Raw genomic sequence first — 14,956 nt, forward strand, 5'->3', positions numbered from 1 at the left:
CTTTTCCCTGATCCGGTTTCCCAACAACTTCTCCTTCTCTGTCCAGAAACCACCACTGGCATGACTTTGGTGGGTGACTTTCCAGGTCATAGTGTTTATACTTTGGCCGCTGTGAGGGGTTGAATCGCGCCCCCAGAGAAAGGTACGTTGAAGTCCCAACCCTGGCCTCTCATCATGTGACCTTATTTGGTTATAAGGTCTTTGCACAGGGGATGAAGTTCAGATGAGGTCATTAAGGGGGGCTCTAATTCATGTGACTGCCGTCTTCATCAAAAGGGAAATGTGGACACAGACACACACAGAGGGAGGAGTCGGTGAAGAGACGCTGGGAGAACGCCATGTAAGACTGGGGTTACCCTGCCGCAAGACAAGGAACGTTGGGGGTACCCGAAACTGAAAGAGGCAAGTAAGGATACATCCCCTACGGGTGTCAGAGGGACCCTGACCCTGCCCACACCTGGAATTCGGACTTCCAGGCCTCCGGAACTGTGAGATAATAAATTGCAGTTGTTGAAGCCATGTACATGGGAGGTGCTTTAGTACAGCTGCCCTAGGCAATTCGTGGGGCCACATATATAAGTATCACCAGGTGACAGTGCCTAACAGTGATACGTATGGCTCGCTATAGCTTACCCTACATATTGTCTGCAACTTGCCTTTTTTAAACATAGAATGGGCTTTGAGATCTAGCCATGCTGGTAGTTGTAGTAACTGAAGTCAGGAGTCCACTCATCAATCTAGAAGCGTTCTCCACCTTAAAGACTGTCACTGCCCCACTCCACGATCAGACTGCATTGCACTCACTCCTTCTCTTCCTGGGGACACTTCGGCCATTTCCCATTTTTCAGTGTCAAAATGATCTGAGTGTACCCCATCGGCGTCTCCGTGTGCCCACATGAGAAAAGGTCCCCGAGGAGGAGACCTGGAAGTGGTTTTGCCAGGTTGTTTGCACTCAGTGTTTTCAACCTCACTGGAGATAACCCCCAAATGGTTGTACTAATTTCCAATAGCTACAGAAGAGTAGCTTATTGTAGTATTATTGATTTTTACATTGTCACCTACGAAGGACAACCAGGAAAATCCCCCAAATTGATCTGTCTTCCCTTTTCTCTGGATTATACCCAGTCAGTGCCACACACAGCTTGCAAAAACGCAAGAGCAAGACGCTAATATAGAAAAACAAGACTGGTAGGATTTGCCTCAGGTAAACTAGATTTTTCTCCTTCTCAGTACCATTGACATTTGGGGCCAGATAATTCTTTGTTGTGGGGGGTGTCCTGGGCACGGTAGGATGTTTAGCAGTATCTATGTTTCTGCCCATTAGCTGCCAGTAGCATCTCCCTGAAGTAGAGACATCCAGAAATGTCCAGACATTGCCAAATGTCTTCGGGGGACAAAATCACCACTCCCCCACCCCCCACTCTGCATTTGAGAATGACCAAGTTAAACTGCGATTAACGTGGGAGATTTAAAGGGGCTTTTCCAACTCTCCAAGTCACTGACATGTAAAAAAAAAAAAAATATATATATATATAGGAGAAAAAGAAAAAGGAAGGGAAGCAGATGGGAGACTTTCTCCTTAAAGAGAAAGGAGAGGGCATTTGGGATGAAAGTGAAATCTAAGTTAGGAAGTGAAATGGACAAAGTAAGAAAATGTGTACGTTTGAGGCATGACTTCTACTGCCTACTCTGAGCCAGGCATTGAGCAGAGCAATGTACATTCACGTTCCCCCTTAAACTTCACTCAATTCAGCGTGACGGACTCTTCACGCTCCCATTATATGGATGAGGAAACTGAGGCTTAGAAGGATTTGGTAACTTCTCCAAGTTCGTAAAGATAGTTAATCCAGACAGAGTTTAACATAAGTTTCTGATTTACACTCAATCATCTCCCATGCAGACTGCCTTCTTCACTTTTTAATTTACTTATTCAATTACTTACGCTGTTTTGAACCATTAGTGAAGACTGCTACAGGAGAAAAGGAAATAGGGGCAGAGCCTCTTCCCTTGTTAAAGATACAAAATAAAAACAGCACAATTTTGATCCATGTAAAAAGAAGCCTTCTTGGTAGACCGGAAAATAATAAACAAAGCTGAGTAAAAGGAAGCAAGACTTGGCATAAAGACAGACACATAGACTAAGAGAATAGAACAGAGAGCCCAGAAATGAGCCCGTTTATAGAGGATCAAGTGATTTTTGACAAAGGTGCCAAAACCATTCAGTGGGGGAAAAGACAGCCTTTTCAACAAATGGTGTTGGGAACCTGGATATCCGCATACAAAAGAATAGAGTCGGCCTTTTACCTTACACTATATATAAAAATTAATTCAAAATGGATCAAAGACCTAAAAGTAAGACCTAAAACTATAAAACTCTTAGAAGAAAACAGAGGGAAAGATTCATGACATTGGATTTGGCAATGATTTCTCACATGTGACACCAAAAGCACAAGCAGCAAAAGTAAAACAGACAAATTGGACTACATTAAAAATGTTAAACTCCTGTACATCAAATGACACAACCAAAAGAGTGAAAAGGCGACACATGGAACCGGAGAAAATAACTGTAAATCAGACATCTGAGGAGGGATTAATATCCAGCATACTTAAAGAACTTCACCAACTCAACCACAAGAACGAACATAACCGGATTTCAAAATGGCCAAAGGACTTGAATAGACATTTCTCCAAAGAAGACATACAAATGGCCAAAAAGTATATGAAATGACACTCAACATCACTAATCATTAAGAAATGTAAATCAAAACCACAATGAGATATCACTTGATCTGCATTAGGACGTCCACTATAAAATTAAAAAGCAAAAAAAACCCACCAAAACAGAAAATAACAAGTGTTGGTAAAGATGTGGACAAATTGCAACCCTTGTGCACTGTTGGTGGGAATGTAAAATAGTGTAGCTGCTATGCAAACAGTAGGTGGTTCCTCAAAAAATTAAAAATAGAATTACCACGTGATTCAGCAATGCCCCTTGTGGGTATATATCCAAAAGAAATCGAAAGCAGGGCCTCAAAGAGATATATGTGCCCCCATGTTCGTAGCAGCATTATTCACCAGGGCCCCAAAGTGGAAGTAACACACGAGTTCATTCACAGATCAATAGATAAACAAAATTGGTATTGAATAAACAATGGAATATTATTCAGCCTTAAAAAGGAAGGAAATTCTGACTCGTGCTAAAACATGGGTAAACCTTCAGGATATTGTGCGAAAGTGAAAAAAGCCAGTCAGAACAAGGCAAATACTTCATGACTCCAGTTATAGGAGTTATGTAGAGCAGTCAAACTCATAGAAATAGAAAACAGGGTGTTGTTAGTTGTTGAAGTTCTTGCAAGACGTTTTGCAGACAAAAACGTTCTGGAGATGGGATGTTTTTGCAAGATGAACAAGTTCTGGAGATTGGTTGTATAACATTGTGAATGTACTTGACACTATTGGACTGTATACTTAAAAATGGGTAAGACGGTAAATTTAATTTTACGTGTATTTCACACAATTATAAAAGTAGTAAAGATGGGAAAAAAGGAGAAAAGAATTTTTCCAAACCACAGTCAATTTAAAACGAAAACTGTTTTTTAAAATGAGTTAAACACTAAAGCACTATGGGGGGAAGGGGGAGAGAAAAAGCTGGAATAAGTTGGCTGTGTGAATGCCTTTTTCCCCCAATCCCCCAAAAAGCTGTGGAGGCTTAAAAATAAATCAACGTGAGCTACAAAGCGTTTTGAGTTTGTAAACGGTGCCATTTACTTAAAGCCTCAAAACAAGCACAAGAAAACCATGATTGACATGCTGAACATGACATGCATCACAGCAATAAAAGAAAATTTAAAAATCAACGGCCCTGAATGCATTTCCCATGCCGCCTGCACTTGACAAAGACAGATGACAGCCCCTGACAATGCAGAATTGAGTGGGTGTGTACATTCCAATTTCTGGACACCAAAATGTAAATGTCATCATTTTCACGTGCCACAAACTTATTATTCTTTTGAGTTTTGTCAACAATTTCCAAATATAAAAACCATTCTTAGTTCACAGACCACATTTGAACTGCATGGCGTAGTTTGCTGAGCCCTGCACTATACTCCCTGGCCTGTGTTTCTGGATCATGGCCTTTGCACATGCCATTCCCTCTGCCTAGAATACTTTTCCCTCCACTCTTGGCATGGCTAACTGCTCTTTCGCAGAGAGGCCTCCTTTTCCCCTCCACATCCAAATAGTTCTCCTTGAAAGTTTCTCGCAACACCCTGCCCTCTCCCCGTAGGACTTACCAGACTGTAATTATATGCTAACTTGATGCAAGTATTGTTCAATCTTTGTCCTCCACTGGGCTGAGAGCTCTGAAAGGGCAGGGCTTACTGTATTTTGTTCACTATATTCTCAGCATCTAACAGCGTGCCTGGCATGTAGGAGGCACTCAATTAATATTGTTGAATGAATGAATGAATGAATGAATGCTGCCCCACAATGTTCTCATTCATCTCATCCATCACTTGGAGTATATCTTGGTGGTGGCCAATCTCAGCCAGTGGGAAGAGAAACAAACCTACACTGGCACCAGCGAGTCTACCCTGGGGGAGGGAGGGAAGGGGAGGGGAAAAGGGAGGGGACGGTTCCCTCAGGCCTGTTCTCATGCCTGGATCCACATTTGGCACAAATACATCCCATTTATAAATTGAGGGTGTCAGATCAGTTCGGGAATTCTTGAAAGGATCATTTCCCTCGTGGAAAATCAGCAGTGGTAGGTCCTTCCATTTTAATTCCCATTCAATATTTCTAAATAACAACTAGGGAAAGTCTCCACTGGTTCTAATAGGTCTTTAATACCTCTCTGAATTGGCCAAAGTCTCTTTTTCAACAAAGATAGAGAAAAGCTCCAAGCTCAGAACCTTCATGAGGCTACAACTTACGATGAGAATTTAACTGTTGTGTTTTTTAGATCAATATACGGTAAAATATTTTTGGTGCACGTTTCTGTGAGTTTGAACACAGGCGTAGCCACCACCGTAATCAGGACACAGAGCGGTCCCATCACCCCAAAACTCCCTCAAGCCACCCTTTTGTCCTCAACCCCTCCTCCCACCCACCGTTTGCCCACCACTGAGGTATTTCCCCATCCCGATAGTTTTGCCTTTTCCAAAATGTCATGTAGATGGAATTACACAGAATGCAGCCCTTTGAGACGAGCTTCTTTCACTCAAGATAATCTAGCTAGAATTTCATAACACGGTTTGGTATTCCCTATGTATGTATGCATATAAATATACAGTCACCTGTATTTATAAGCCAGCGATGTAAGTTTCCCATATACAATAATGACATGTTTCCTTTCAAAACAAATCTATTAGGTAAAAAGAATAAATATTAGTATGCATGGTAAGAAACAGGGCAAACATTATGAAGGTGGAACGCAAAAGACTAAATTTTGGGGAACAATGGGCGTTATACAATAATATAATTGCATACTCGCCTCTTCCCCCAACACACACACACACACACACACACACACACACACACACACTCAAGTTTGTGCTTCTAAGAATTCCTGAAAAGGAAGAAAAAAGAACTTAACAAGAAGAAATGGCTCATTCCCAGGCATCTCATTTCAACCAAGCTTTCATAGTCACAGTTCTGGAAGCTTCTATGCCTTTCTCCTGATCTTGGAAAGATAATTCCAACACAAAGCATGAAGGCTACCACACGTCCCCGAGAGGTTGCCAGGGCACCAGGCCATCCAAGGCTCAAACACACCCCCATTTCAGCAGAGACGTTGATTTTGTTTGCTCACAAGGGCTCCGTTGTTCTCCCTGGGCTTATCAGGTTAGCTCAACGATTAGTCTGGCTGTCATCATCGATGCCACTACAAACAAATGCTTCAGAATCCTGTATCTGAAGTATGTAATGTTTAGAACAAGGAAATACAGGCAATGTAAACAGTTTCTTAAAAGCATGTGAGGGCAAAACCTCTAATCATCATTTTAACAAAACCCTCCCCTGAAAACCTCTAATCACCAGTTTAACAAAACCCTCCCCTAACTAAGCATTGGCCCCCTGGGGTTTTCCAGGGCGTGTTCTGCCTCTGACCCAGGCACCTTCATAGCCATAGGCTTGGACCCTTCAGGAAATAAGGTCTGTGTGTGCAAGAGATCCGTATCAAAGCCACGAACAGAAGCAGAAAATTCTAAACGAGAATAAAAAAAAAATTGTCCTTCATGCTTTCTCTTCACCAAGGAATTGACTAAATTTTCAAGAAATTTAGTAGGACTTCCTTCTCTTTTTCTTTTTTTTTTTTTCTTCTCTTTTTCTAAATGGGATGTTCACCCAGATTCAAATGCTATAGGAAACGGAACCTGTTTGTTCTGGCATTTTTGAAAACACAAAAATCGTACGCAGCCCCTTCTTTCTTTCCCCACAAATAAGGACCATCCTTCCTGTAAATGACCCAACCTAGTGATTAGCATTTCCTCAGCTGGGGTTTATCTTGGGGAACATTGACCCTTAGGTGGTGGGAAATCGCCTAAGCTGTAAGAGTGTCCTGTCTCCGAGCACTCCACTCTGGGAACTCAGGGCCAACATGGAGCGATTCACTAACCTTGAACTTTGAACCTGACTGCATCCTGGCATAATACAGAGCATAAAGACAGCACCATTTACACAGCACTTACTGGAGCGCCAGGCACTGCACTATGCCTCTCCCATGCAGTAGCCATTGAATCCTCAAGCAACCTTATGGAGAGGATTTATTATCCCTGTGAGGCCCAGAGAGGTTAAGTAATTTGCCCAAAGTCACACAGCTAAACAGAGGCAGAATGGGATTTAAACCCCTGCCTCTCTGAACTTTGATTATCATCATCAACATCATTGTTCCCAGCGGAAGAAGAGAAATACAAGAAGGAAGAGAAGGAGTTAGAGCGAATATTTATTGAGTGCTTACAATGCACCACATTTTCTTATTAGCCCTAATATCCACCGGTGGAGGTGGGAGCTCTTAGCATACTACCCATTGTACAGACAAGCAAACTAAGGCCAGCAAATACAGTGACTCACCCAGAGTCTCTAGTTACGACCCAGGGAAGCCCAGATTCCAACTCAGAGAGACAGCTCTTGAGCTTTTACAGCCAACACATTCTCTCTCGCCTCCTACTTCCCCAGTCATTGTTTCCTCTAACAAATATTTGTTGTGCATTTTTCGGTACCTGGCATCTGGCAATAAGCTGCAGGACAGCCCCAGTTTCTGTCCTCGTCCCATGACACATTCCCAAGGGTTCCCCCTCGTGTCTATGTTGTCCCCGCCCTCCGGCAAAGCACCCCCTCTTACCTGTAGGAACATACAGGTGTTTCTCCTCTCTGCAGAGACAGTGGGCCCTCTCGTTTTTACTGACCCATCTTTTTCTGCCTTCAACACAACCCTGTTTGAGCTCTTAGTCACGTTGCTGGGCTCCCAGGGAGGGAATGTTTACTGTCTTGTGACAATTTTATGCCACTCTGGTCTCCCTTTGTCAGCCAAAGAATAACCACTAACTGCGTCTTGCCCACTAAACACAGATCAGTCCTTGAACTCCAACATTACGTCTGTACCCTGGCCTCCGTGTGCTAGCGTTGAGCAGAAGCCCTAACTCAGGGACCAAATTGTGTATTTCTTTCTTCCTGAACCCCAAGCCCTCCCTCTCATCAATCTTATTTCCGTATCAGTGCAATAAAAAGAACAAAGTCCTTTCTAGAGATTACTCTATTTCTTGGACACCATAAGGAAAAGTAGCGTTGATTGGTTTAGTTGTTGTTGTTGGTGGTGGTGGTGGTAGTGGTGGTTCCCTCCCACCCCGGAGACTAAGGTAGAGTTCTCTATTCAATAAAGAACTCTTCTGCAACCGGATGCTCCATTAGATACCCTCAGGCACTGGCCACTTTATTCTGTAGACTCAGCCCTTAAGAGTTTCACTCCACAATGACGAAGGCTTGTCCCTGCAAGGAATGAAGGACAGCCCACATTCTGGAACCACAGCTGCTTCCATGCTGGAACCCGCCCACCTTCAAGGCTGCTGACTTGACCAAATCCTGACTCGCACTTTAAGACTCTACCCCTCTGAGATGATACTACCCTTCAGAGTCTCAGTTCCTGCCCTCCACGGACAAAATGGGGAAGATATACTCTACCTCTCTGGAAAGAAAGACGGAAGTAGACTATCCAGGGCTGGGTAACATTTCCATAGGTTTATGTGCACTAGAACACACAGTCCTGTTTCCTATGGCATTTGAATCATTTAGAAGAAGAGTAGAAAGTCCTATTTCTATGATTTGCGAGCATTGGAGGCCCATAGGTACAGGTGCCACCCTTTCATGTATTTTATGAAAGGTGCCCATAGTAAATGTAAACCACCACCTTTCAAAAAAAAAAAAAAGGCGGGATTTACCCGTGATGGAGACAGAGACTTGACTTATCCTATAAATTGCATGATCAAAGGAAAGGTCTTAAAATGAGAGGAGGTGGATGGTGATCTCCTAGAAGATGGTTTTACTTGCCACAAGAACTGTCTGCCCTTCCCGAGGTGAGATGACAGGACCTGGCAGCACGTGACTCACGGAACACGTGGGATGCAGGGTCCTGCCCGCCAATCAGTATGGAGCTGAGCCAGATCAGAGTCCGAGCAAAAGGACATGTCAGTAATTCTTTTGTAGGTATAAGTGAGGGTTTCTCAATCTCGGCTCTACTGACTTTTGGGGTCAGATAGCTCTCTGCTGTGCCAAGCGGTCCTGAATATTGTCGGATGTTCGCAGCATCCCTGGCTTCTGTCCATTGGATGCTAGTAGCACACTCCCCATCACCACCCCCGCAAGCTGGGACCACCACAAATGTCTCCAGAAATAGACAAATGTTCTCTGGGAGACAAAACTGTCCCAGTTGAGAGCCACTACTATGGATATGTTCCGTGAACTTTGTATCTCCCAACTCACCATTACGTAGGAGAAGAAAAGCAGCACCTCAGCATTTTTCCCTTGTAAAGTTTTTTCTCCACCTCCATTTCCATAAATTTCTAGAAACGATACCATGTTCTTATATAGTGTGGTTTATGACACATATTCTGCCCTGGAAACTGGAATTACATGTTTCTTCCTTTCTTTGCAGGCGGACTGTAAATTGGCAAGTGTGGCAGGTTCTGGAGAGAGCTACTGGGTAGTTGGGGACAAATACGAAGGGAGAGATTTTTCGATATTTGCTTAGACATCTTTTGGATTTTACACCACGTGGAAATGTAGTGCTCAACAAATACATTAAGTTCTGAAAATTTTCTGCTGTGCACTGCACATAGTTTGGATAGCATGATCTCATTTTTGTTCAAGACAACTCAAAAAAAGATTTATCTTATTATAGTGGGGGAAGGGGGAGAAACCTACAGGGACATACATGAAACTCTAAATAATGATTATCACCAGGGGATGAAAGTGCAGATTTTCTCACATCCTATGCAAATAGTTTTATAAGGCATACATTTTTAAAGTAACTTGGTTCCGCATTATATTACTAATCAGATAAAACAATGGAAAGAGTAAAACAAAAAGAACTAAGTCCAAGATCACTGGGAAACCCCTAAAGTTTTGGAAGTGAAGGAGACAGAGAACCTTCTGGAAGCTGCAGATGCTGGGAGCCCCAAACACAGGAAACAGAGATCCTAGACGGGGTCAGCTGAAGAAATCTGGACATGGAAAGAGGGAGGCTTGATGAAGATGGTGGCAGTGGAATGGAAATGAATGGGCAGTTGCGAGACAAGAAAAGATTGCTTTGTCTTTGGACAGATTCTTCATTTCCCTGAGCCTCAGTTTCCTCAGCTGTAAAATGGAGAGACTCATGACATACATAAATGGCTAATGTTTATCATGACGTTGTTCTTATCACCATATATATGTTGTTTACATTTAATCCTCACAGCAGCTCTATTAGTTAGGTATTTTACAATCATCACATTTTACAGATTTGCAGCACAGAGAGGTTAAGGAACTCGGCCCAAGGCCACACAGCTAAAAAGTGGCAGAGGCAGGATTGGAACTCAGGCAGCCCGGCTCTGGAGCCCAGGTTCCACTGATTACTAGAGCTGGAGCTTAGCATAACTCTTAGCATAACAGAGCAAGCAGAGCAAATGTGAACGACTCAAATGATACTAAAAGGCTAGGATCCCACCACCACCATGTGCCCACATCAAAGGGTGGAGTTCCCTAAGGAGGGCACAGTGCCCTTCCCATCACATGCCAGCTTACTGTCCCCAGGAACTGCTCTGGCACACTTCAGGGCACCACTTGCCCTATGAGCACACAACGCTCCAAGGATTTGAATGGGGAATCCCTGGAATGTGACTCTCTACATCAGAAGGAGTTTGAGGGAAAGGCACTTTATTTAATGCTCCTGGAATAGTTTCACCTGCATAGCAGCAGATCCTAAGGTCAGGATAGAAAGAAAGAAGCTTCAAGCATCAAATAATACAGGCAACAACAGCTGCCAGGAGTTATGTGCCAGACACTGTGCCAAATGCCGTCTAGACATGAGTTCAGATTTCCCTTCCGACAACCCTATGAGGTCCAATTATTGGGCCCATTTAACAGATCGGGGAACTGGGGCTCAGAAAGCAACTTGACAAAGTCCCAGAGCTGGATGATACTTAGAGATGATATTTGAACAGGTGTAGCTAGAATCACCACTGCATAACTGTCCTTGCCACCAGAAATCCTCCTCCCAAAAGCCTCATCTGCCAACAAGGAATCAACTGAAGCAGAGAGAACAACAGGAGGCTTGCCGGTCCTTGTGACAGGCTGCCGCCTGCACATAAGATGGAGAGCGGGACACCTGTGACACCCCTCCCTTTGTGCTCAGGAATGTTCCAGAGAGCAAACGGGGCCTCTGACCTCCACTCTCCTCTCTGCCTCCCCTCCACTCTAGGAGTGGGCCGTCGGCTGTCACCGTACCAGTGTTTACTGCGTTCCTGCGACATGCCAGCACTGCGCAGAATGCCTTCTCTTTATTTAATCCTGACAACACGACACGGCGTAGGTACCATTAGTGTCCCCACTTTAGATATAAGGAAACTGGGGCACAGAAGAGTTAAGTCACTTGCCACAGTCACCCTACCAGGAGGTGATGGAACCTGGATTGGACGTCAAGACCGAACAGACTGGAGGAGGAAACAGACCTGGGTTCATATGTTGATTCGTCTACCCGGCACCTGTCACCTCCCATGAGTCACTTAACCTTTCTGAACCTCAGTCTCCTCGTCAGGCATGTGGGGCAAGCAGGGATCATTGTAAGGACAAAAAGTAGTGGGTGCTCCTTAGTCGTTCAACAAGTATTAATTGGGCATCTAGTATGTGCCAGGCACTGGGGGAGTATCTGCCAGCAAAACCGAAAAAAAAAATCCTACCCCGGGGGCTTGTACACGCTAGTAGGGAGGCATACTGTGTGTTAGTTCAGTTAATCCACAGTAACCCACTGGTTAGGTGCTATTACTGTACCCATTACACAGGCGGAGAGAAGGGATCTCAGGAGCATCTTAGCCCCACCTCCATCTTTGTAAGAAAAAGTGGGACCTGGATTAGACATTGAGGTCCAGTCTCTGGAGTTCGACTTCCTGGGTTCAAATCTGCTGTTTCCATCTAATTGCGATGGCAAGTTACTTAACCTGTCTGAGGCCGTGTCTCCTCATGGGTAAAATGAGGCCTGGAGATATCCTATCTCAGGAGATCAACCCTGGGGAAATAACAACATCTAACATTTAGGAAGCGCTTCCTGGGTCCCTAGCACACAGAAGGCCCACAGAAATCCTTTGGGGGGGGGGGCGTCCTCTAGTTTCAGCTCTTCTTTTACAGAGGTGGAAACTGGAGTCCAGAGAGGGTAGGTAACTTGCCCAGAGGCGCACAGCGCATAAACTGAGATTCCAAAGCCCGCTATCCGAAACAAGTGGCTGCGCAGAGAAAAGCTAACCCGGTCAGACACAGTAGGCTGAGCGCCTGATACATGGGCGCGGTTATTCTTCTCTCCCTGCAACTGCGGAGCCCGCTGAATGGAGGCGACCGATTGCTTGCGCTCCTCGAAGCTTTCCTAGCCGGAGGTCAGCGCGCAGCCGCCCGGCGTTGGAGCCACCACCCGGATCACCCCACTCCCAGATTCCCGACCCTGGGTGGGTCTCCCCGCATTACTCGTCCCCACCTCCACCCACTCCCCCAGCCACGAGTGCCACCTCTGGCCACCTTGCTGCCAAGCGCGTTGAGGACATCCCCAGTGAGGCGCCCCACTTTCCCCATCGATCCCCTATCAGAGCCAAGGCGGGGGCTTTGCAAGTCGCCCAGTCTCGGTGGATACCTGGGAAGTCTGTGCCAGCGCTGGTCCCAGAACCTGGTGAGCCGCGTCACCTCCCACCAGCTGTCACCCATCCCCTGTACCTGGCGCTCCCGTAGCCCCCCGCCCTGTCTGCTCACCCGCAGGGTCACAGCACGTTGGAGACCCCGGCCTGGGGCAGTCCTGTAGGCTGCGTGTCCTGGCACCAGAGCTGGACTTCCTGCCTGGAAGGCTGATCGCTTTCTTCTTGGAATCAAGCCAAGTTCCTGTGAGAGCGGGGTTTGTACACCTGTTGGCATCGGAGACCTCTATTCACTGCCCCACGGCTGCATTCATTCTTTCCTTCCATCCAGCACACCTTACCAAGCGCCCACCAGATGCCAGGCGCCGGCTTGGGTACTGCAGGGTCCCAGAGGACCTGGAGGGCCACGGGCTTGGGCTGCACTCTCCCAAGCATTCGCCACTAGCCACACGCCCTTATGAAGCACTTGAAATAGTGGCTCCAATGAACTGAGGTGTTTTTAAGACATAAGACCGAAAAAGGATTTTATAAAACCTCATTTACAAGCTCTAAATTGATTGCGTGTTAAAATGATAATATTTTGGATACAGTTTAAGGAAAATATATGATTAAAATTAATTTCACCTGTCTCTCTTTTTCTAAAATACAGCTCCTAAATGATTTAAAATCATATCTCTCACTACACTTCTCTATTGGATAGTATTGGTCTTGGGCAGGAAGCCATAGGGTGTTCCCAAATACCTCTCCCGGTTCTTCCGGGAGAATTTATTCAGCCCTTCCTTATTGCCTTCGGGAAATATCTGGGGAAGACCTCGTATGCACCAGCCATGGCACTAGTGAAAACTCTGGAGCTTCTCCGGTGAAATCTGAAACCTCCCCCCACCATCAACATGGAGGGCAAGAAGAGAGGGCAGAGAGAGACAAACTGCTCCATCCAGATGGGTAGGTGCGCAGGGTTGACAACCAAGGGAACTTACTTACGAGGCCACAAGACGAGTAGCTCTCCACACCCACAAGCCAGAATCTTGACGTTTCTATAGAGGCCCTAACTGGGTTCAGTCATGTGTACCGTCCAGATGGTCTCCACAACTCATTGCTCTCTTAAGGCTGCATTCTTGAAACCTCTCTTAGTGTGGGCAGAACTTTCATTCCAAGGACAGGGGAGCAAGTGAGGAGCCTCTCTGTGCCCCAGGATCCAGCGCTCCTGACAACTGGCAATCAGATTGCCAGGACCCAGCTCTCTGGTCCACTGGTGGCCACATCCTCTCAACGACTTTCCCCAACAGCTAGACACTGGGGGACTAGACACTGGGGGACTAGAGTGGCAGATACTGCCCTTCACTTCATAGAGCTGATAGGTCAGGTGAGATAGGGCTATTAAAATTTATGATGACTAGTGTCAACAAAATGTTACTGCCACCAATCTAATGCCAACAGGAGTCCCAAGTCTAGGGTACAGTAAAAGGTAAAACCTTTTTCAGGCAAACAGTTTGCAAATGGAAAATGCACCCTCTGCTAGAAACCAAAAGTGCACTGGTGGAGACAAGGAGAGGGTGCTTTTCATAGAGAAAGTTCTTGCCCTGGTTCCTGATTGGTCCATTTTTAAGCAAATGAGGAATCCAAATATGCACAGTCTGACTGGTTCAAATAGCACTATCCTGATTGGTTAGATTCTTGTGTTCTGATTGGTCACTGTGGAGCTGCTCTGATTGGTTGGTATAGATGCAAATGATTAGACAGGGCAGGTCTTGGTCCAGTGTTTGGAAGATGACACCAGGAATTCCCTGAGTTCAGCTCACTCTACGGCTTTTCCCTGGAATGCAGAGTGTATGAGAGGCTTCTGTCAGCAATGACTGCTAGACTCTAGTTATAAATGTGTGTCCAGCTAACCACAAGGAGTCCTTCTTGGCAGATATATTCCTTTTGAGGTCCACACTAGAAATGGCAACCTAAGGAACGAGGGAAAATATTTGCAAATCATATATCTGGTAAACTGTTAATATCCAGAACATATATCTTAAAACCCCTACATCTCAACAATAACAAAAAACCACCAGATTTAAAAATCGTCCAAGTTTTTACTGATATATCTCATTAAGAAAAGGAAACAAAAGAAAAAATAAACAAATGGGACTACATCAAACTAAAAGTTTTTGCACAGCAAAGGAAACTGTCAACAAAACAAAAAGACATCCTACTGAATGGGAGAAGATATTTGTCAAAGATACATATGGTAAGGGGTTAATATCCAAAATTTATTTAAAAAAAAAACCTCACACAACTCAGCACCATGAAACTCCAAACAATCCAATTAAGAAATGTGTAGAGGACCTAAATAGACATTTCTCAAAGAGGACATACAGATGGCCAACAGACATATGAAAAGATGCTCAAAGAATTAAAACCACAATGAGATATCACCTTATACCTGTCAGAATGGCCATCATCAATACATCAGCAAACAGGTGTTGGTGAGGATGTGGAGAAAAGGGAACCCTTGTGCACTTTTGGTGGGATTGCAGATTGGTGCAGCCACTGTGAAAAACCGTATGGAGGTTCCTCAAAAAGTTAAAAATAGAACTCCCTTATGACCC

At 44.9% G+C, this 14,956-nt stretch overlaps 1 protein-coding gene across 4 annotated transcripts in view; it reads right to left on the reverse strand.

The window, feature by feature from the left end:
* The window catches only part of TMC5 (transmembrane channel like 5), a 53,703-nt gene extending 39,845 nt beyond the window's left edge, over window positions 1-13,858 (reverse strand). Inside the window, exons 1-2 of one of the 4 annotated variants that reach the window (XM_074322649.1) lie at window positions 13,344-13,858; window positions 12,481-12,606 (exon numbers count right to left, since the gene is read on the reverse strand). The gene's annotated coding sequence lies outside the window, so the exon portion shown is untranslated. Of the gene's footprint in view, window positions 1-7,339; window positions 7,672-12,480; window positions 12,607-13,339 lie in introns of those variants that run through there. The other 3 variants (XM_074322650.1, XM_019753068.2, XM_074322651.1) reach the window with 3 other exon arrangements.
* Between the last annotated feature and the right edge of the window lie 1,098 nt (window positions 13,859-14,956).

Source organism: Rhinolophus sinicus, linkage group LG18, assembly GCF_036562045.2.
Source record: "Rhinolophus sinicus isolate RSC01 linkage group LG18, ASM3656204v1, whole genome shotgun sequence".
Taxonomy (NCBI): Eukaryota; Metazoa; Chordata; class Mammalia; order Chiroptera; family Rhinolophidae; genus Rhinolophus; species Rhinolophus sinicus.